Genomic DNA, 24,520 nt, shown 5'->3' on the forward strand with positions numbered 1-24,520 from the left:
CGCAAAGAACTCCGGGCAGAAAAATATGACCAAGATGGAAGGGTAAGAATAAAAGGAAGAAAGAAAGATAAGCATGGAAGAATAAGCAAGGTTCTGAATAATTAGATCTGTCCAGAACAGTAGCAGCATCTATACAGAAGGAAATTCAATCTCATTTGGAAATGTCTGATGGAAAATTTGTCTTCTTTTCCAAGTCTGATACTTTGATTAAATCATCTGCCTTCTGATTTTGAACTCTTCAAGCCAGAAAAACAACAGTAAAACACCCACTATGATGGGGACTGACTATGTCCCACTGCTTTCCGTGTATATTTTGTTAGTGACACTTACAGGAGATCAGTGTCTAATGATTGCTTGCTCTGAAAATTCTCATTCCTATTGTTCCATGCAACTTTTGAGAAGCAGCCTTAAGTCACAAGTCATCAGAATTTCCATTCAATGACATAAGAGCATGAGCAATAAACCTTTGTTGGCAGTGATCTCTTTAAAACGAGGGGACAGTCAAAGGCTTGGGTTGGCATTTTGCATTTCTTTCTTTATTTTACTTCATTTATTAAAATTCTCACTGCAGTCAGGATTTTGAAATTGAGAATCCTGTATACTGACAACATGTGCAATTATTGCTGTGACTTTTTCATGGAAAATATGCACGTGTATTGTTTTGTATTTTTTCATCTGGAGAAAACCCTTTCCTCAGCATCATGGCAATTATTTACGAGATGAAGATTACTAAGTAGTTCATCTCATTTTTCTGGCCGTCAGTTCTCTTCACTGTCTTTTTCTCTTTGCAGAAAGTGAAAGTGCCCAATATGGCTTCCAGTTCTTTCGTTAAAAGCAAGTACTGAAGAAATTACTAAAAATCCTTTATCCAAGTCTGAAAATGTCTGAAACTGTTGATACAAATTTATTTCATGAGTTTCTTGTCACTACAAAATTTTCATATGAAAGATGCTCTAAAACAAACTTCATGTTGATACTATGGCATGTAAATAGCCTGCAGCATTTTTAACTGATTTTAAACAGGTTTTAAACAGATATTTCTGAAATTAGATGTTTTGATTACAGAGGCAATAGAGTACACCATAATGAAAAGATTGAGCTTTCCAGATTTATTAATTGTAAAACACTGACAAGCAAAACTGTACATTTAAAATGGACTATAAAATATGGTACAAAAAAAATAGAAATGAAATTGAACTCTCTCTTTTAAATGCTAGTAGAATATCTATGAAAATAATCTTTCATTCTGAAGAATGTGTTCCAAGTAAAATTTTCCCATTGAAAGATAAAAAAATTTCTATACAAGTATAAAAGCTTTTGGACCTTTCTATAGTGTTACCTTGCAAATATTTGAATTGACAAAATTTCTTGCCAAAATTCTCATTATTTACTTACTGATAACATAGAACCAAATATTTGCAATTATGAAAAGTCTGAAATTTTTTTGTTTTGTTCTGGTTTGGTTTTTGGTTTTGTTTTGTTTCAAAAGCTATTCTTTGTAAAAGACATCAGGAAAAAATAGGAGAAACTTAACTGATTCATGCGCAAGTGGACTTTGAGCCCATAATGTATGTTAGGGCTTTTTTGTTTGTTTTTTTTTTTTCTAAAACAATCATAACATAAAGAACGGAACAACATAATAAAATATGACAAAGGAGATTTTTTTTCAAGGTAGATAAATTAGTTATTCCTAAGTACACGTGTAACTTCCCTCCTGTAAAGGAAATTTCTGGAAATTTTCTTAGGCTTAACTTACCATAACAATCAACTAAAAGCAAAGAGAATAAGTATTAATACATTTTTGTCCTGAGAGTGACCCATTTATCAAAGAGCGTTTTCCCAGGTACATAGGTCACTGTGAAATACCTTCTCATTTTATTTCCCTGATATAATAAATTTTCTTTTCATCATAAGTAGACTTAATAATAACAAACTTATGCATCTGCTTAAATGCTTTACAAGACTGAGGACCTTTTCACACCACATTTAACCTGAAAGTAATTCAGGTAAATCTGAAATACTTAGAGAAAGAAAAGCTGTAATCAACAGGGTTCTTTGCTTTCACACTGCATAAATTTATGCTGAAACATAGGCACTGACATTTTATTCTTAGCTGTTGTCACACAATACTGCATAGCAGATCAAATGCAGCAATTAAAAATGTTTTGAAACTGCAACTCCTACTCCATAAATTACCACAGTCTTTTGTTAGAGAACAACTGAGTCAACTTCCTGTTTGCACTTAAACTATTCACAGCTTCAGCTGATGTCCTGGAGTGTCTTTTCCAAAGGTCACACCACAGTTTTCGATTCACACATTTGATTAAAAATATAAGAATCAGTGTCCTGGGAAATGATCTGCAGTAAAAATAGATCAAACTACCTGCTGTTTCCAGAATAAACCAGGTTCCTGTGTCTTTTCCCCTTTCAGTTAGCATTGCAAAAAGAGGAGGTTATATGCATGTCTTAAGAAATCATACTGCTAAACCAGGGAATTAAAAGTGAGATATTTGCTTTATTATTTTTATTTTTTTTTAGAGCACAGCTTCTGTAACTGTTAAAAATATCTTAGTTTAAAATACCCTTAAGGAAAACCAAGGGGCAGAAAACTGAGTACTTAGATTTTATGAGGACCAAGATCTCCTTTCATTCTCCTTCAACTGTTGCAACCCACTTTTACACAATTTTCTTCATACCATATTGTTATAACTTTCCTTACTATGAAGAATGTCCTCCCTGAAGTCCTATTTGCATTTAATGAAGTTATTATGGAAGACACTAGGCAGACTATGCTATCTTTTCTTTCTCTCAAGTTCACGTCTCTCTGTATGTGTGGTAGGATAATTAAATGTCTTTCTTTTATCCATAGTCCTAATATTTGGTATCCCAAACAGAAATTTTGAAACAGCATTTACAGAACATGGTGCAAAATCCTGGCCCACAGTGAGTCGAATATGGGAAGAAATGCCACGGTGAAATACATCTCCGTCAAATTACAAATGCCTTTGAGAATTCCATTTTCAATGTGTATACTTCATTTTATGTCATTAGCTCAATCCATCTAATCTCATCTAAAGCAAGGTTATTATGTTATCCAAAGAGATAGTCACAGCAAACCAGATGACAATTTTTTCTCTTGAGCCTTTTGCTGTACTTTCAGCTTCTTCCTGCATTGTCCAGGTAGACATTAATGCAGAACCTTCTAAGGAGGAGTTCTCCAGCTGGGAGAGTAAGCTTGTGGAGTGAGAGTGTATTTTCCCAGCCCAAAGGCTGACCTGAAGAATTTTAATAAGTTCAAGTGCCAAGTCCTGCATTTTGGCCACAATAACCCCCTGCAGTGTTATAGGCTGGGGACAGTGTGGCTGGACAGTGCCCAGGCAGAAAGGGACCTGGGGGCACTGGCTGACAGCAGCTGAACATGAGCCAGCAGTGTGCCCTGGTGGCCAAGAAGGCCAGGGGCATCCTGGCCTGTGTCAGGAATGGTGTGTCCAGCAGGAGCAGGGAGGTCATCCTTCCCCTGTACTCAGCCCTGGTGAGGCCACACCTCGAGTGCTGTGTCCATTTCTGGCCCCTCAGTTTGGGAAGGACCTTGAGACGCTCGAGCGCGTCCAGAGGAGGCAATGAGGCTGGAGAGGGGCTGGGAACACAAACCCTGTAAGGAATGGCTGAGGGAGATGGGGGTGTTCAGCCTGGAAAAAAGGAGATTCAGGGGTGACCTTATCATTCTCTACACCTTCCTGAAGGGTTGTTGAAATCAGGTGGGGGTTGGTCTCTTTCACCAGGCAGCAACTGACAGAACGAGAGGTCACAGTCTCAAGCTGTGCAAAGGGAAATATAGGTTAGATATTAGGAAAAGTTTTTTCACACAAAGGGTGATAAAGTACTGGAATTGCCTGCCAGGGGAGGTGGTGGAGTCACCATCCCTGGATGTGTTTAAAAAAAGATTGGATGTGGCACTCAGTGCCATGGTTTAGTTGAAGTGTCAAGGAACAGGTTGGACTCGATGATCTTGAAGGTCTCTTCCAACCTTGTGATTCTGTGATTCTGGGGAATTCTTCCTTTCAGCCTCTGCTTCCCAGATTTGGGTACATGAAAAACAGGTAAATCCTGACTAGACTTTACCCAGACCTTGTAGTTACATGAAGTAAAACACGGAATGTGGTGTTGAGACAATTTGTAACAGACTGGTGAGCATTTTGAGTGGGAATGGGCCAAGTTTTAAAAGCAAATATAACACATGTTCTTTCAAATGTAACTTGGATTAAAAACGGTTCCATTTTACTTATTCTACTGCAAAATTACATTCTGGTTTATTAGCAATGCAGGTCTTAACTAAATTTTAGCATGATTTTTATCTTAAGAGTGACTCTATTGGGAACTTTATATTTCTTTGATGATTTTTATTATAGCTTTAGCTATATTTAAACTGAATTTTCATGTACATAGAACATCACATTCTTTTAAACACCAAGATATCAGGACAGACAGAAATAGCTCTGTTTGAGCTCTTGCTGTGACTATAGGCTTGGAGCATTGGAAAAGAAAACAGATCCATGTACAGGTAAATAAGTAGTGGCTTAGATCTAGCCAACCCTGGTTTTGGAAACGTATAACTGCCAATTTCTGATTCCAGTGATAATTTTCCCCCTTCAGTTACACATATCTGCTATGGGATCTGTCAGCACGGAACTCCACCAAATCTCCTTCATCAGACCTCCTTTTATGTGTGTTGGAGCTGAAACACACATTTTCATAATGAATAGTGTCGAGCTGATGGGCGAGACGTTAACACAATCATTTACATGGGTACTCAGGGAAGCAAATGTAGTGATTTACTCTAATGGTTCCATTACAGTGCTGAACATTGGCAAACTATGCACTGTCCATTTCAGAATCTTTGCCTCAGAAGAAAAATAACTCTGACTATTGATATTCTAGCCTAAATAACTGTTCTTATAAGTTATTCTTCTAAAAATACTTTTTTTCATTTCCATTAAATATATTTTCTTTGGTCAACATAAAGTCTCAAATTGCAATATTGGAAAAAAGAAGCCTTGCAAGGCTCTACTTTTATATTCTCACAACTTAAAAATAGCCACAGCAATCTTTTTTGTCACTATATTTTCTGAAACTATGTTGTATAACAACACTACATTGTTTTGATACCTCAAAATTGCAAGTATGCTTTCCTGATCCAATTTCAGCTTGATAGTTCTGCAATAGATCATATCACAAAAGCATTGTAGTCAAAGAAAAGACTTAGCATAATTCCTGTATTTAGGGTTCTGTCAACAGATATTGAAAATAAAAAGAAACTATATTGAAAAAAGAAGTCATGGCAACATGGACATTTGTCTATCAAACCTGAAAATATGTCTGGCTACCTGGATTGCCAGCAATTGCATTCATTACTATTCTTGGACTGTAGCTGTAAATGCACCAGCATACAGTAATGCTGCCCAGAGAAATAAATCAATATGAAAGTAACCTACTTCTTTCTTTGAAATTACCATTAATATAATTTTGCTTTTTCAAGATTAATGCACCTTAGCAGACAAAGATACAGTGAAGCCAATTGCCTTGTCCATGTTCCAGCTTTCAGTCATGTTACTGTCTTTTTCTGCATTACTTATGTATGTATACATTTCTAAGCAAATTTAGAGCTCAGATGTTCAGTACAGAAGACAGGACAGATACAGATGAAGCAGCAGTAGCAAAGTAGCTTTCCTAATATGCATTTCTAAAGATAAAGGGAAACGTCTGTGATTAAGAGAATTTCTCTGTCTCCCCAAGGAAGACTAAAGATAATGGGATTTATTTTTTCTTTTCCTGAGAAAGAATAGAAAAATACCAAATCATATGAAAATCACCAGCCCAGAACTTCATTGTATTCAGTGGTTCTTTAATGAAGAGTAGGTGGGTTTTCTGATAGTTCTGGTTACTGTTGTCCCACTATTGCACTGTGCACTCCTAGGGCACATACTCGTGGCAGAAGGGTCAGAGCTCTGCCTCTGAGAAAGTCTCTTTTGTCAAGTAAAGCTCCATATATGACAGCACCTTCATTCTGAAGGGCAGTCACAGAAACAGACATTTTCTGGCCCAGTTTCCTACCTTAATGCCACTGAAATTTTGAGTACTTTTTCATTTTTTTAAACTCTGCCTGCTCATCTACTTGAAGTGCAAAAAACTATTTACATGAGCAGACCCCTGCCTGGGGTCTAGGTCAGCAGGTCCAGCAGTGAGGGACCCACAATGTCACAAAGCTCTGTCTGACCCCAAAGCTCACAGACCTAAAGCTGGAATTCATTGAATTTTATGGGTTTTCAGCTCTACTGAAGCATTCCAAAACTTCCAGAATGCTTTTTCTGAAACCGGGACTTGAGGACAAAATACCTGTAACAAGCTCCCATGATGGGACTCAGCAGAGCAAGCACAGAGCAATATTTCAGTTATCTAAAGGAAGGTGTCTAGAAGGACACTTGGGGCCTCACCTCCCCTTGTGCTTTATGAACAACTGCCCAACAGGTTTCAGCCTGCTAGAAACTGAGGGAGCAGGTCAATTGCATACATTCAGACCTGTAGGGCTATTGGAGATGTTCTGTGGTGTCCAAGACATCCTTATTCAGCTGACAGATACAACATAGGAGCTGCAGAAGATCCTGTGCAGAATTAGCCTGCTGCAAGATGGAAAGTCACATCTGTGACTGCAACAGGCACTTCCATGTGAGTGATTGAATTCACACCTACTTTAGAGGGATGTGAACTTACCTCCATGCTCCAATAGCTGCACTGATTAGACTTCTGCTGGCTATAATTGGTGCCTTGGACCCTTGCATGTGATGGACACATGTGTTTCAGTGTTACTGTGTCTGCACAAAGATTTCTAAATTTACATGTCTAAATCAGTGAGCTCATCTGATTGTTGTATCTAAACTAGCTACTTGAAGCTCTCTTACAGATAAGTCAGGAGACAGATGCACTTCTAAAGTGAAATTTATCCTATCTTAGTGTGATAACTCAGCACTTAGATGGGCCTATTTATCTCCACTGACTTCTCGGGACCTTTGGGTAAATCTAGGGGTAGGCAGTTAAACGGGGGACATAAAGGGAGAGATTCCATTCTCAAAACACAGATTTGTCATTTTGTGCCCTGTGGCTTTCCCCCTTTATCTCTAGGTGTTGCAGTGGAAAAGAATCTTCCATGCCAAATCCTGAAGCCACTTGTGAAGGACAAAACAGTTTGAAACTTTTAACCCAATATACTTTTTTCTTCTTTCTTTTTTCCCCCCTGAATAAGAGAGTAACTTCCTGTCACCTTATTTAGACAGTTTTCTTTCAACATATGAATAAATGCCTTTTTGTTACACTAGCCAAAAACCAGCTCTTTGAGATGTAAAAGCCTCCATCACTCTCTTTTGTAACTATTCAGCTTTTCAGCTTTTCCCAGTGAGGAACATATTTTTCACTGAACTTAAATTCAGCAAATTGGTCTCTACATTAAAAATGTATATGATATGAATATTTAAGCACTCTAGGCTTTCAGTAGAAATTATGTATGTTTCTGGTTCTTCACTGAGACCAAACACAACAAAACTCCAGAAGGATGGCGTGATTTCTAACCTCTTCAGACACCAAAGCATACTCTGGCAACAGTAGTTTTGACATACTTGACTTTCATACACAGTAGAAGGGGTTACTTTTTGTCTTGCCCTGAAGGACTGCGCAGGGCCAAGCTCTGTGTCTTCCTTGCCTTAGAGTTTTCTTATGCAGTCAATGATCTCAGATTTACCTCCAGATTCAAAACTAAAGCTAGAATGTAGGCTTGCAAGACCTCTGCACTCGAAAAATAAAGTACAGATCTAGACTTAGTCTCCTGTTTCATTATGTCATTATTAAAATTAAAATAAGAATGCTTCTTTGTATGCCTGCATTCATTTAGATTTATCACTGACTTACCCTCTTACTTGCATTTCTGGAGTCCTGTCATCCAACCCCTGAGGTCTTGGTTGCCTTTGAACCATATCACTGGTTATGAATTTGTTAACCTTAAGAGGTATCAGGGAGATACTACATAGAAAATGCAGAGAGAGAGTACTGAGTGGGAGAACAGTGCCTAAAGTATGTAGGGACAGCTGTGCTGATCAGCAAATCACCAGAACTCACCTGGGATGTTCAATGACTCATAAATTTCATTTTCTTCCCTATTCAGACTGTCAGCACCGCGACCATTTCAACATACTCCCTGCACACATAGATTTTCCTCCCTTGAGACCTTTCAGTGAATCAGATTATTTCAATGCTCTTGCTGCTGTCTCTGCAAGCACTGATCTTCTGTTTGCCTTCAGAATCTTGTTGGGCTCATCCTTTATGTATCTTGTCATTTCTCCCTGTCAACGTGAGCACCACTGCAGCTGCAGAAGGACAGCAGAGAGTGAAAGCTCCAAGGCTAAGTGACTAAGTGAGAATGAGCACAAAAGGACACTTAACTTGACATTGTAGGTGACATTTCTAATTTCCAAAAGCATTTCAGACCTTGCAAAATGCAGAATGACAAAGTTTCTCTGAAAGACTGGCAGACCCATCTGCGTTGCTATAAATGCTAGCAAATTACATCTGTGATGAAGGTCAGGCAAAGGCTGGGTACTATTTGTCAAAGAGGAAAGAACAAAAATTAAATGAAAGTTTTTCTTCTACCAAGAACAAATCTTGGGGGGTCATTATCTCACTGGACCTTCCATGCCAATTGTCTCCCTGATTCCAGAAATCTTGCATTTAATGCAGTATGAGTCTTATCTACTGTGGTTAGGACTGTCTCCTGGAAAATATAAGCTAGGGGGCTGTATCAGGTCATGTTGAGGTGAGCCTCAAATGTGTTTTCTTTTGTTCAAATAAAGTTATTCTCATATGTATAGAAAATGTGGACACTGTGCTGTTAAGGTTTGGTATGATCTTTCTTGGAAAATTCAGTGGAGCCTTCCCATCCCCAGTTCCTGACTACCAATGATTTTAAATAAGAAAAATATCTAGGTCTTATTTGTTTTATTTCTAATACACTGCTGCCTATGCTTAGACTCCTGGGAGAAATTAATGTTCTAAAATGGAGGTGTTGCTAGGTTTTCAGCTTTTGAGGATAGGCAGACCTAGATTATAGCTTATCTGGACATCTAAATCCATTCTGGTTGCCACAATAGATAGTGTCCCAGAAAGTAATGGAAAGATTTAGAGAATGTGAAATATGTGGAGGGAAGTTATATGGAGACTATTGCACCTTCTAAAGTTGTATGAAATCTAATTAAAAATCAAAAGCTATATTCTCCCATTTTTAAATTATATTGCTTTCCCCCAATACCTTCTCTATCTTGCCCAAATTCACATCTTTTTATTTTTAAGCATTTTGAGGGAAATACAATACAAATGTCTATATGAACATGACTTTTCACATCCTTTCAACACGAAAGGCTTATCTATAAAATGTGATCACTTTCACTCAGCAAGGCAGATAGATTTGATGTTTCTTCCACCTTCTTGGGATATGGTGTCTAATTTTACTTGAAAGTATGCGTACTTACTCCACTTAGATAAGCTTATATTGATGTCTGTAATAAAATACTGAAAAACTTGAATTGCTATCAGCTTTGCATTTCATTAGGAATACTTTGTATGCCTCAGATAAGTATTTGCCAGTTTGGATTTTACCCAGACTGTTAGAGTCAATGCCTCTGATATCTCAAAAATATAAATGACTGTTGCTCTTTATCAATAACAGGTCTCCAGACACATTTACATTTTATATAAGAGCTTTATGCTTCCAACAATATCAGGCACTACAGAACAGTGTTGTGTCACTGATTTAGTGCCTGCTTTCCCCTGACTGCAGCACTGGTGAGCTGCTCTGCAGATCTGCTGTCTGCAGGTGTGATTCAGAGATCCTTGTAAATACTAAGATTCTCATTGACTTCACCATTTATAATAACATTTATAATTTTTATAACTCATAAAGGCGCCAGCTAAGACTGTCACTAGTTGTGCATCTCATCAGGAATTCTCTGTGCACTCCTAGTGCCTGCTCTCAGTTGCTCTGGAGCCTGACAATACTACTAGCAAGAGGCATCTTTTCACTAAACAATTTATGATGTCAGTTGGATGAGACAGACAATGAGAGGCCTAATTCTTCCCAGAATTGCCAGTTCTGGATACAAAACAAGAACAGTCTGCATTTGAAGCCAGTTCCTCAGCGTCTGACATACATGGCAGTCTCATGACTCTCACTCTCACATTGTTCTTCTCAGTAATGGCAATCTCCTCCCTCCTCTATGTACCCTGAGACAGGTACTGCATAAATATGTGCAATATTGAAAGTTTTGGAACTTTTATTTGTGGGGCCAGGCTCCAATGTGGCAAAGGATGAACTCTGTTTCACTTAATAGACATTATAAGATTGTAAAATATGTCTCTTTCACACCAGTACCATCAATTTTCTTTGTAAAGTGCGTTGGTAATAGTACCAGAAAGGTGGATGCATTTGTTTCAAAATGCAAAATTAAAAGCATTATAGCAATGATTCTCTAAATGGGCATGTCTAAAAGTCATGCCTAAGTACAGATGTGTACAGATGATTGCAGATTATTTCACACACCTCAGCTCTGGACACATACAGGAGTTACAGATGGAACAGCTTAATATAAATTAACTCAAACTCATTAATTTGAAAAAAAATGGGGAGAAAATCATGATATCAAGTAATTTTATAACTTGTCCAACTTCAAATATGAATCTTAGGTCATGATAAAGAATTTCTTTGTGTCATCAATTTTTAAAGTGCTACTTTAACTTAAAATGTTTCCGGAATCTGTTTAGAATGAGAATATGAAAAAAAAAAACATACATAAAAATTCTCTTAATAATGACAGTTTACCAGCCAATGCTATCTTAGAATTTAACAGCTCTGCATGAGAAACAAAGAATCTTTTACATCCGTAGCATTCAAATGAATGTTATTGCAGTCAGCAATATCAGAATTCCTTACAACAGAATAACAATTGCTGAGTGCACATGAAATTTCAGCTGATAGATACATATTGAAAAACAGTAAAAGCTCCAGGCACACCTAAACCCATCATTATTTATTTGAAAGATGTGTAATCAGATTTATCAGGCTGATTAGTGATAGATAATCTAAGACCTGGCAAGACATCCCCAGATTTTTGAAGATTTACATGTGGATTTAACTCTGCAGCTGATAGGAGTCACACAGACTAAATTACATGCATTGCTCTGAAAATGTAAGGAAACAGCCACTGAAGGGGAAGTGGCTCAGACTCCTGTACAACATGATGTGTTGTCTGCATACGATTTTATTGAATTGCAGGCTCTGCACTAATTTTTAATGGGGGAAATTTATCACTGCAGAGAAGACCTGCCAAAGCAAAGATGAGGACTGACAGACTGTTTTACAGGTAGGAAAGAAGTGACCAACCAAAGCCTGTTCCATAGAAGAACAGCCCACAGATACTTGTGGGGAAATATGGGCATCAAGAAAGATGCCACTGCACAGGAATCAGTTTAGTGCTGTGGGGAAGGTGGGAGCAAACCACCAGGAATACACAGAACAGTGTGTCCCACGCTGATCAGAGTGAAAATTCAAGGACCCCAATTTATATAATCCAGCAAAAAGATATGAGAGCTACAGAACTGACAAGTCTGAAGCAATGGAGGGGAACTTCTCATGCATTTCCTGCCACTTGCTGGGGAAGCTGAGCAGGAAAACCAGAAAATCTTCGTGTTGAGCAAACACTACTCAGCAATAGCCAAAAAAAAATATTGGTGACTTATCAACACTGTTTTAGTCACAAAGCCAAAGCACAGGACTCTGTGCTTCTAGGAAGGAAATTAACTCCATCCCAGGCAGACCCAGTCACATTGCTACAGACAGTCCCTCCAGCTGCCTATTGCTAGACACACTGCTTCTCCTGAGCAAGAAATTGCAATTCCAACCTGGTCTGACAGGACTTGCCTTTTTCTGCCATCACCACACTGCACCCAGTTTGCACTCACACTGCATTTTGTTTGGCTTGACAGAAGTCAGTGGACAGGTTTTGCTATTCAAAACTCACTCCAGTGTGAGCTATTGTGCAGTACTGGTCAAGACAGGAACCAGGAAAAAACTGGAATGAGGAGGGAAAGAAAGGAAAAAGTCCAGCTTTAACACCCATTTGAAATGAGACAAAGAAAGAAAAATGACGTTCTGAGTCAGAAGTAAAAAATGGAGTAAAATAAGCTTTCCATTTAATTTTGACACTGTTGAGTTGCAGGTTAGGAAAAGAAAGTTAAAAGGAGATGTGAAAGTCACAGACTTAGAAGCATATGTAAAATATAATATACTGATTTGAACAGAGAGCAGGACCAGAAGCTGGAAAATAAATTTGTGAGTCAGTATCAAAAATATGGCAACAGAATGGTGTGACCTGGTGAGATAACAAAAACGCAGAAGTGTAAAGAGAGTTATATATTCCTTTCCCTTTTTACAAATAGGGTTTCTGACTTGATATACTGCCTGCGAGAGTGCCATCTGCTGATCCACAGGTAGGTTGCAAAAATGACCTTCCCAGGTGTGCTGCCCTTAGAGCTAGAAAAGAGATATTTCAGTTGCTCAGCCCTCCGCTGCTTTCATGAGACCAATGCACTATTATAGGTATTGTACTGAGAAAATAAAAATCATTAGAACTCACAGGGGGAAAGGCTGGAACAAACATACTCAGCATTCAAATAAAATACAAGCAAATCTTTAGCAAATTTTGCATAAGAGGTATACATGCAAAATCCTATTTGTATTAATCCTATTTGTATTTTGAGCGTGGAAAGGTGTTTTACATAAAAAGGAGAGTTTGGGGGAGTATTTATATAGGTTTTTAATACTCTAGTTAAATCCTCTCTCTAGACTATATAAAATGTTAGGTATCAAGCAGTAAAGGCAGATTCAGTAAGGGCCATACTTTGTCTTTAGAGGTCTTTATAAATTTACTTGATTGTTGTTCAGTTTGTCTTCTAACCTTTGTAACTAAAATTCACTAGCCCTTCCCTCTCTTACTGACTGAGAAAAAAATCTCACTGTCAAAGCAACTAAAGTTGCTGTTTTCATCTTATCCAAAAATTGGGATGAAAATCTGAATTTGAATTGATGCTGATGATTTCTTCATTATCATGAGGTGAGGTCCCTGCACCAATCTGGTGTTTATGTGACCTAGAGGACTTGTTTTGTGTAAGGAAGGAAATGCTTCATGCAGAAAACTGAAACAGAATTAACATATTGAGAATCTCCAGAAATGGTGTTAGAGGAAAATTGTCATAGGAGCTATATAAGGGAAAACCTCATTCAACTCCTTTGTCTTGATAGTGACTCCATGTTTTCGCCAAGCTTAGATTAAGGTTGGACCAAACTGGTAAAATACCACCCTAAACAAAATGCATTCCATTTTAAGCTCTCCCCTGATGCAGGAGCACCAGCTCTGAGCATGGGCAAGCTGTCCAGAAAGGGAGACAGAGGTCTCATACAAACCCTTCTAACCAGAGGGTTTGGCAGCTCATTGGTAAATAAGGTGAGCATGAGGTGCTTGTAAGGGAACTGAGATATGGCAAGATAAAGTGACTTGTTAAATACCATACAGCAAGTCCTTACCAGAGCTGGCAACAGAGTCCACTTAAGCCTCCAGGTCTGAGCATTGCCTTTAATGTCAGACTAGCTGTCCTTGCAAAGAGACCTTTGGTATCCCAAAGCAGAACCTGACCTGGGTTAGGAACTGCAAGCACTTGAAAAATAATTTCATAAACAACACTAATTGTCCACTTAATGAGTCACATTTATATTCATTTAGATATAAGTGAAGATTAAGTCTCTCCAGGGGGCAGGGAATAGCTGAAATAAACACAAAGTATTGTCTTCAGATACAGTAACCACAAGCAGTTGCTCATTAAAATCGGCTCTGTTGCAGAAGGCTGGGAAGTAATAAATGATGTACCTAGATCGAAAGAAGAATAGATTCTAGCAATTGCAGTCAGAATAGATTTTCCTGAGTACTTGGTAAAATAGCTGAACTACTAATTAAAGCTAGATAGAGTAACCAAACTACACACATGAACAGCAGTTAGCAGGGATTAATACAGTTTGGAGAAAAGCAAGTCTTGCCCTATATATACACTAGAATTTTTTTACTGCATTAACAAAAAAGTCAGTGAAGAAGAGCCAGTTAAAATAGTTTACTGCAACCTCCTGGAAGCCTTTGATAGTCTCTTGCAATATGCTGTTAAAAAGACAAAAATTAACTCCACTGGGGCTGAGATTTTGCTCTCAGCAGCTGGAATGTGCCGTATTTTTAGAAAATGGCAAGAGTGCAGAAAACCCAGTCAATGGGTCAAATTGACATATAGTAAAAAGCTATCAATGAGAGACTGAGCTTCTAAGTTGGGTTCAATGCTGTTGAGTGATCTATGTGCAAAACCACTGAAACTCCTATCAGTAACAGATGCATTTAGGTATTTAGAGAAGACTTTGGAAAAAACATGAGGGTATCCAGTAATGATATAAAAATAGACATATGCACTAGGATTTTAGGTTTTAGATTAATTAAAGCAACCAGCTAAATTAACTACTTGACAACAAGGATAACTTCATTTCCCCAAAATAAATGGGACCTCAGGCAAAAATCAGATTATTTTTCTGTTTTTCTTCATTGATGACCTGGTCCATCCTGTTTGAGTGCAGTGATACATGGTTAGGACAACAAAAAATGTTCTTTATTTTTTTCAGTTGAATTTACAGCAAAGCATGGCTGGAAGACAACCTACATTAAGTGCAAGTGAAGAGATATCAACACTTTATCCATAGAACAACATGTATGCCATCAAAGAAAATCTTTTTTTAACACCTCAGAAACACTGTTAGGGATTCTCATTTTTGCCTCTGAGATCTTGATTGTCTACTTCACAACTTAGTGCTCACACATCTGAGTTATTGGAATGGACTGGTATAAAGCTATATAATTTCAGAGAGAAAATCCATAGTCTAAGCAAGTGACCTCAGTGTTGATAGAAGTTTTCTGAGAAACTTTGCCAGGTAAAATCCTCTGTGATTCAAGTTAAGTTTTAATTCTGCAGTAAAGAACTGGATAAATCTGAAAATAAACATTAACTCTGTTTAAGAATGGTTAATCTATTTTCAAAGACCCAATTAATATGAAAGAAAAGATGGCCAAAAAAAATTAAGACAGTTTATCAGGTAGCTTTATACACAAGTTGGTGTTTGCCCTGTTTTTTTATGCCTTCTGACAGAGCTGCAAGTCAGTTAGGACTCAAATCTTATTGCTAATACATCTAAAAAGGCTTAAAGGTGAGACAGGAGCCATAAATTAGAAATGCCAACATAGGTATTATAAATATACACTCACAGTTTACAGGTTTTATAGACATATACACTGTTCTTCAATTACTGATGAATACAAATGCACATGTTGCATGTGTACATGTAGGGCAGCTGGGCAAAGGCTTCTTGCAGTTCCAGATGCAGTTCACCATGCTGACAATGCAACCATATGGCCATGTCATTATAAAGTGCTCAAATGGATGGACTTTTTATTCCTGAAATTATGTGCACATCTTTCTAGAAATCCAGTCCTTGATCTTCTTCTCTATCATGAGAAACCAGTTTTAAAGAAGAATGAGAACTGCTTCAAAATGAATGAAAGGGAATTTCTATGCTGATAGTGGTACTGAATGATGGCCATGGCTAGCACTGTATCTTTTTCTTTTCTTACTGCTCAAATCCTCATAATGATAAGCCAAAAGCTCCCCTGAGTGCCATTCACAAGGATTTTATTCTTTTATTGTTATTGCACTGTCCCTCAATCCCAGTAGTTTGAAACTACCATCACCCAAACTTAATTAGATCTCACTGTGCATGTTCTCCATCAAGATTGAGGTTCACATATTGTTCTCACAGTAAGTGTTTAAAGATTAGTTCTCAAAATGTCTATTTGTATAAACATATATTTTCATTGCATAAAAGGTTATGTACTAAGGTTTGAACTATGCCTTACCACTCTTCATAGCATCCTTCCCTCACAAAAGATAAATGATTTCTTAGTAGTTGAATATTAACTTCCCACTTTGCATTCATGTTCAGTGACAGCTTTTATTTCCTGCTGTAAAATTTTTGTGGGTTTTTTTGGGGTTTTTTTTGTCTTGTTAAAGGGACATCAGCAGCTCTAAAGCCAAAGTGGAGCTGTCAATAACCCTTTGGAGAAGAGTTAGAAATTGAGTGAGGTATCAAGTGAAGGCTCAGGAATTTTTTTTGTGGGCACTGGAAATATATTTAAGCAGGTGGACCTGTCTGAAAAAAAGGAATTTGAAAAAAAATTTAAAAGTCTGACTTCTGAAATGAGGCTCTTTTCTAGTAGAAAGTACATATGGGTAATTTTTTTTCACCCCCAATAATTAGAGCTGGGATATGAGAACTAAAAATCACAAATCACCCTTACCTTTACTACTCCTAACCTGGGATTTCACTGTCACTTTCATATCTGCCTCCTCCTTCATGACACACACTCGATAAACCCCAGGAGAGCAAGGCATTTCATTAAAATGCAGCCATTTCATCAAAAAAGAGAATAAATCATTATTTAACTTATCCTACATTTCAACAAAATTATTTGCTTTACTTTGTGCTTTTCACAGGAAAGGATGTCACCTATGATGTCTTATTCCCAGGTATCATCAATTCCAGGTAGCTAAGAAGGCAGGGTCTTAAACAAGCATTTCCTGAGAGGTTAAATCACTGAGTCAGGAAGAAGCAACAGCTACTGTCAAAAGTTTATGCTCTCTAAGCAAAGTCAAAACAAACAGTAACCAGATTAATGTCTTAATGTGTTTAGTATCACAGCTAACATGAAAAACTCTTAGATTTTGGGTTACATCAATTGTATAAATATATATATACATATATGTATAGTTTTCCAAAACTACTGCCATGAAAAATATTGTTGAATTTCCCTGTGGAAAACATTCCAATAAGTTCAAAACAAGTATGTATGGTGCAAGAAAAGGCAAATTCAGCTGCTGTCTGAGAGGAAGAGTACTGAACTATAAATCTTTCTGAAGAGAGAAATTCAAAGAAATCCTACTCATTATGCTTTGACTGTGTATTCCAGTCTTCCTCGCAGAATTAGGTAAGAAAGAGAAGGTACATTGGCTGCCAGATAAGAATTTAGAGAGGTGGAGTCTGAACTGATAGAGAAAAATGAGACCTAGAAAATTATATTTGGGGAATCAGTTCAAATTAATTTTGATTTTTGAGCCCTTGTGGAGGGAACAGAAATTATCTTTTCAGACTTTCGCCAGAAGAACTGAAGACTCAAAAAGAACATGAAAAATAGGTTTATCTTTGTACTTAAAAAACGACAAAAAAGAAGCAGAAAAATAGTAAATTACTTCTGCATAGAAAATTTACAACTGAACAGAGGCTATGCTGGGCACTGAGGATTTAGTAAATAAAGCACAAGATCTTCCTAAATTTCAGAACCTACTTTAAAATATCTGGTCTGTTTGCACAAATCTTGCTTTTAGATTTGTCAAGGTCCAACCATTGAATGCTTGAAAGTCTAAAATAACAGAAAAAATATTTTTATTTTTCAAATTCAAAAATAAACTTTTAATAGTACTCTTGTAGATTAAATATCAATTGCTACCCTATTTTATAGCATTTTATCTAGGAATATCTCTCAAAATTTCTTTTAGCTTTGCTTTACATTTTTTTATATCAGTGCAATTTTGTTATGTATTTCTGCCCATGTGTTCTTGAAATGAGCTTCTGCTCCCATAATTTCTGTAACTCTTGGTATGAAATTCAGAGGGCTAAATCCAGTGAAGCAAACAGCAGCATCAAAAGCAAACTCGTCAGTATGTAATGCATAGTGGAATAAGCTCAAATTGAAAAACTATAGGAAAGGAATCAGAAATTTAATAGTATATCCACCGATTAAATGGAAAAAAATATATGTAATTAGACTGTTGCTTGAGAAAAAAAAATTAAAGATTAGTGTCAAAACCCAGTTACCTCACCCCTGAGAGCAAGCAGGGAACGTGTCAATAACTGTGCTTGCATATATGTATCTGCACTATTTATGTATATCACTCAACCTGACTAGGCCAGGCTGTAGGCTCCAGAGACTAAGCCACATTAATTCTTTCCCTGAAAGCAGTTATGAATGTTATTGTAATACAAAGATATTTGAACAGGTTTGCAAAATCCTATTGTGGTTTTTTTTTTTTTTTTTTGAGCCGGAATGACATTTACTATTAGCATCAAAATGTATCAGCTACATAACTGTGATTTATTTTTTAAAAGTTTCGGCTTCTGGGTCATTAGAACAGGAACTAATTAGCGATTACAAATTTCTCAGACTCTATCAGAAGCTTCTCACAGTCATAATAACCTCAATTCTCATGCAGTTCCTTATTCTTTTTCAGAGTTGCAACCATGAACCAGGCACATCAGGACACATAAAGATGCTCATTGCAAAAGAACATTTGACACTGATCTAAAGCAGCATTTATGCAAGAAAAATGAAGGAGTTACGGTGGTGACATCACGAGTCTGGCCTGTACCATCATCAAACAGAGCTCAGGGAGTGCAGCACAAGCAGAGCCCAGAGGCTCACTTCACATGAAATAATAAAATACCATAGAATCACAGATTTTTTTGGTTGGAAAATACCTTTAATCATAGAATCATAGTTTGGGTGGTAAGGGATCTTCACTAGATCAGGTTGCTCAAAGTCCAGTCCAACCTGCCCTTGATGGAGCCTCAGATATAGGGCATCCACAACTTCTCCAAGCAATCTGTACCAGTGCCTCAGCACCATTACAGTAAAGAATTTCTTCTTAATTTTAACCTAGACCTGCCTTCTTTCAGTTTAAAGCTATTCCCACTTGTCATTCATATTGATAAGTGTGTGGACTTTCCAGATACAGGGCTGCAGTCGTGGGGGGAGGTAGTGCTATACTTGTGTAACCCTGGCATGTGTGTGATCCCACAGGATCACCGCTGTTATTCTCGTCCTCAGAGCAAATCTGGGAGGTGGTTGGATCTTTCCAAGTCTCTCAAGTTAATGATAGACAGTATGAGTCATCTTGTCTGCAATGTCTCTGCCTGGATATAAGCTCGTCATCCTAAATCCCTTTTATATCAAATGAGGACAAACAGCACTGTTAGAGGGTTATTCAAATGGTCTGTTGGAAAAGTCTACACTTGGCCAGAGGAAATGGTTGCAGTTGTGCAGAATTTAGGATGGGAAGACATCTCTCTCTCTGAGTTCAGCCTATATTATCTCCAGAGAGAACAGCTTTGGCCTGAAGTCATCTATTACCTTTTCAATCTGATTTCTTGTATGCTAGAAATGGGAATCAAATCCTCTTTTATACCAAAAATCTAGAAATTCCTCAGATACACAGCAGCAATGCCCTTTGTTCTGTTTCTCATGGGAGACACAAAATCCTAGTGTACCATTCAACTTTTTCCCTTTCCAAGCAGAGATGGATCATTATGCTATTTCTTACCCATCCTCATGCAATTGCTTGCACAGCCTCAGACCTCTCTTTCATCCATGTCCTAGGAATCCTTCAGAAAGTTTCTTCTGTCAGAAAACTCTGCCTTGGGCATGCTGCACACAGGGAACAAAAGCTGAGGCAGGACTGAGTGCAGGCAAGGAGGTGTCTTGGCTCACAGACTGGCAACAGGCACTCCCAGGACATGAAATTTGCCTGTCAGAAAGTGCAGAGGTCTTTCTGAGACAGAACAAGGTGCTGCTGCTGCTACTGCTACTGATGTGCACTTGCTGGATGTGTCTGGTGCAATGAAAACAAGGATTTAAAATGTCAGATTTGAACCTCTGGGGAGTGGAGGCAGACTATCAGTTTCCATTTTCAAAAAAAAAAAAAAAAATTAGTAAAACTCCTTTGTTTCTCTTCCTATGGGGGAGATGCTGGTGGCACGATCCCTCCGATGGTCTCGCTGTTGGTTTACACGAGGGAGTAATTTTCACTGGAAGCTAATCTTTACTGTGTCAGAGTCTCAGTGTCAATTTTATCTGTGTTTCTTGCTGTCACTGCTATTTTCCTCACCAGCAGTGCCACTAGCCCTGCTATTAGCCACAGCTGGGCTTTACCTCAGAAGAGTCGAATGTCTTTTTTGCTCAAAAAGTTACAAAAAGGGGCAGCATTAATAACAGTAAAATGATGCTAAAGGCATTGCTGAAGGGTAACAGAGGTTAACTGGGCAAAGCTATGCTGGTCTGACCCAGGCAGTATCCCAATAGTAGGCTTAAAGCTCACTGATTTATATTCACATCCTAACCTCAGGTTTGCTACTGGAGCCCATTTCCAAAGACCTGTCTAAATAGGGGCAATCAGGAAAATGAACCTGACTTAACCAAAAGTGTGACTTGAAAGTGGATTAGCTGATGTGCATTTGTGAACACTCCTAGGAAGAATAAAAGTCAACTTGTTTCTATTTATTTTATTTCACTTTTTGCAGAGTGCTAATTAAAACTAATACATTTTTATTCTCAGAAAGGATGTTAGCTATTGAATTTAATGTAATTTAATGGAATCACTTTAAAATCTGAGTCATATTAATGTTGGGGTTATTCAGTGTAATGAGATCTATTTTAAAAACTCTTGCCAGAAATTTAAATTCCCAGTATCTTCTTTGGGTCCTGCTTCTGCAGCAACCAGTCATTTCCTCATATAAAGTTCCCTGTAAGGCTAGTGGCAGTGGGAAATTTTTCTAGCTAAATGCTAGCTGCACCAAATGGAGGCTGGAGAAATTAAACAATCTGATAGAATAATGAGTAGCATTTTCGACAGCTGAATTCTGTTCCATAATAATATTCTCTGTACCCCAGGCACTGGGATATGTTACGTGCTGCTGTAGCTTGCAGCCAGCCTTGCTTGCTGTGGCCAAGCCTGTAGACACAAAGCACCAACAGCATAAAGACCACAAGGCTCTGTGGTTACACAATTGTTTGTCTGTGGGATCTGCATAAATTGCTTGTAATGATAATCCCAAAGGAAATGAGATACAAGCAAATGCATCAATCCGTTTAAGAAATAGGAATATCCTTGCCTTGAAAGCCACAAGACCTCTTTTCTTTCAGTTATTCTACCTCTAGTTTGATAAATAACATTTTTTCCCTTTTGTTTCTGATGCAGGGGTGTACGTGCTCATATCTTACTGAGCCATTATAACAGGACAGTTCAGAACAGCAAGTGCTGTTTAATAAGCTACATTTGCAGTATCTACAGTGCAGTAATTTTCCATAAGTAATTTGAATATAGAAAAATAGCAGCATGCTTTAAAATGTTCAATATTTTGCAAAACAAATACATTTTTAACAAATTTTTCAAGAAAATATCAAAGCAGTTGCCCAGTAAAAGAAGGAAAATGCTTACCCACCTCAGTATAAGTCAGAGTAGTAACAATTTCATAAGACATATTCATCTTTAATCCCTTTCACAAGCTTCTGCAGGCTGGCAGAAGGCAGACTATTTCCCCCTCTCCCTGCTTTTTTGCTTCCTATTTAAAAATCGTTTGGATTCATCATAATCAACACAATATATGTATAATCATGAAAAATACCCTGCAGCTCTGCTGGATGAAGTATATCAGCTTGTTCTCCAGTTTTAGAAAATTCTATTTTATGGCTATTGCAATTGCAATGAGGAGGCAGAGTTGTAAAGAGAAGTTGTTTGAAAAACATACATAAGTATTTTGACAAAAAGACTAAAGGATGACAAAACAATGTCCTTATGAAATAATTAAAAAAATAAAATGTAATAAAAAAGGGAATTTTCCAGTGCAGCACACAGGTGATATTGTTATCTATATTGTTTGAGACAGTATATTGACAAGTGAAAAAATAAAAATAATCTCTGATATGCATGCAAATCTTGATTCTTTCATGATGTAGAAGTTCATCATTGTCCCTGCAAAACCAAAATACAAGTAAATCTAGCAGCCAAGTCCTTACTTTTCCTCCCCTATTTCAATCCTATGACTTGTAGATTTTCTGATCTATTCTCATTCTGTGAAATTTTAGGTTAATGATACAAAAAATATTTGCCTTCATGATAAAGAGATTTGAAGTTCTCCACTTCTGTTTTCAATGCCTCATTATCCTTATTTATAGCATCTAAAGTCTGCAACTTGACAAGACTCCATAATGCTTTACATTTTACAAGTCTGGAGACAAAGCATCCTACTTGTCCTCTACATGTTTAGTGCTGTCAAATCATGAAAGCTCTCCCAAGCGTATCTCTCCTTGCCAAATTTGAGACCTTATTAAGATTTACAGGAGGAGTTTCAGATTGGTGAACAGCAGTAGCATATTTCCCAACAGAATTTGCACCAGACAGCCAGCTCCAGGTCTCAGAAGTTTGTCTTATTTTGCTGAAATTGTTGTTTCTTAGGACTCATAAATAATGATAAACAACAGTGACAAAAAATTAGCTAAGAATAACAAGAAAAACTAGAGAACAATCTAGAAAGAAACCAAGCTGAAAAGTGCACTGGCCTGAATCTAACCTCACTGAGGAGAAAGGATGTGTAAGTCAAGTTCAAGAAGCTCCTCACCCAACTCTAGGATCAAACATGTGAGAGACCTTGGACCTTCCACTGACTGAATGGAACTCACAGACATTGAAAATCATGTCAGTCTTCACTAGAAATCCTTAGCACCTCCTGCCAGGTGGATCTAAAAATATCCCGCAACACTCTGAAAATGCAGGCTTCTGTAATTTCCCCTGCTCCAGAGAATTACTCATACAGAACTGAAGATACAGTAGAGAAACTCATCCAAGTAATACTACAAATAAAGATGTCACATGGAAAAAGAAAGTAATATCTACCTCCCTCTGCAACATCTGTAGTTTTCTTCTTTGATATCCTTAAAGAAACAAAAAATTAATGTTAAAAGTGATTAATAGTTTTCATAGAAATGATAGTGGGTAGTAATTAGAGTGATGGAACTGGAAGACCTAGGATAAGATGCAGCTTTCCCTCCCAAAAGAAAGAGTAACAGTGACAGGTAAGACCACGTACTTTAGAGTTGATGCTTGTGGTAAAAGGTTGAAACTGTTGCACTTCAGCATATGAGATCATGGAAAGAAGGAACTGGAATTGAATCCTAGCAGATGCACCTCTGTGTGTGTGTGTGTGACAATTTTGAACTCTGATTCTGTCCTTCATTGTTCTTACACCTTCTCCCACGTTTGTACCTCCACTCATTGCTACAGACAATAAAACACCGACTGCTGATCTCTGCTTACACTTTTACAAATAGATATTCTTCAAAAGTTTAATAATTTATATTAGATTATATTTCTCCAGCTTACATATAAGACTGGCATGCAGAAAAAGAAAAGCCTAAATGATGATGTTGAAACAGCAGAATTCTGTTGATTCTTTTCCCAATGTTGAGTGGGCTGAAGCTGTGAGAAAAACATGGAGATAAATTTATGGCAGGAATACATTTTGCCAGAAGGAGAAATGAAAATCTCATGGTGAAATCAAAGAAACACACAAAGAAACCGACCATTCACAACAGTGCTTGATGATTCTAGGGTACACTGGAAGTTCATTTCATCCTGCTGCAAGATTCCTGTCTTAAGGCAAACATGATTGCAAGATCTCGTCTTAATATATATATTTTTTTAAAGGAAAAAAATCCTCTCTTTCCTTCCCAGATACCACAAACCTCTTTAATTCCCTTGCATGCCCATTGAAACAAATGCCCTATACCTCAGCAGGTGGCAGAAAAAGCCATTGAGGGAGTAAATGATTAAAGTCCATTGGAAGGCATCTGTTCCTCTACCTGCCCCTCTAAGGGCTGAACCTTGGACTTTGTCACTTAGCCAGATATTTATTTTTTATGATGTTATATTCATACTTAGAGGCCCTTACTATCAGTCCCTTTTTACCTTCCCCCCTCCCCAGAACCATGAGGAAATCTGCTGCCCCTTCACCTTAACTCCTTTTCTTGCAAGTGTCAGCTTTGTCAATCACAGAGAGATGATCCAGCTCATGAAAATGTGTCACAGCAGCCAGAGCTTCTGCTCTGACCTTCAGCTCTGCCCTCTGCTGTGACTAACAAGTTTCATTTGCCACTCAGAGAAATCTGGTTGTTTCCAGCAAAATAGAACTTCATTCTTCCTAGGACAAAGAAAAAGACCCCTAGCTGAGGAAATGTAATAATTTCCTGATTTTACTTCACTTTTTTTTCAGGTCTAGGAACAACTTCCTTATATACCAGAAAAAAAATCTATATGAATCATTAAAATTTGAGCAAGAAATCTATCCTTTAATTAGTTTTCATCTCCTGTTTGCTAGGAGTGGGAGTTTTCATACAGAGAATGTACAGAGCAGAAGAGGTTACTACCAGGAACAAAGAAATAGCTTTTTAAACAAAAAATGGTA

The 24,520-nt window shown here is 37.6% G+C and overlaps 1 long non-coding RNA gene across 1 annotated transcript in view; it reads right to left on the reverse strand.

Annotated features, from left to right (window-relative positions):
* LOC140683622 (uncharacterized) overlaps window positions 1-23,368 on the reverse strand; it is a 201,923-nt gene extending 178,555 nt beyond the window's left edge. Inside the window, exon 1 of the long non-coding RNA XR_012054808.1 lies at window positions 21,503-23,368. This is a non-coding gene — a long non-coding RNA (uncharacterized lncRNA). The remainder of the gene's footprint in view (window positions 1-21,502) is intronic.
* Window positions 23,369-24,520: the final 1,152 nt, after the last annotated feature.

This window comes from Taeniopygia guttata, chromosome 3, assembly GCF_048771995.1.
Source record: "Taeniopygia guttata chromosome 3, bTaeGut7.mat, whole genome shotgun sequence".
In the NCBI taxonomy this organism is placed as follows: Eukaryota; Metazoa; Chordata; class Aves; order Passeriformes; family Estrildidae; genus Taeniopygia; species Taeniopygia guttata.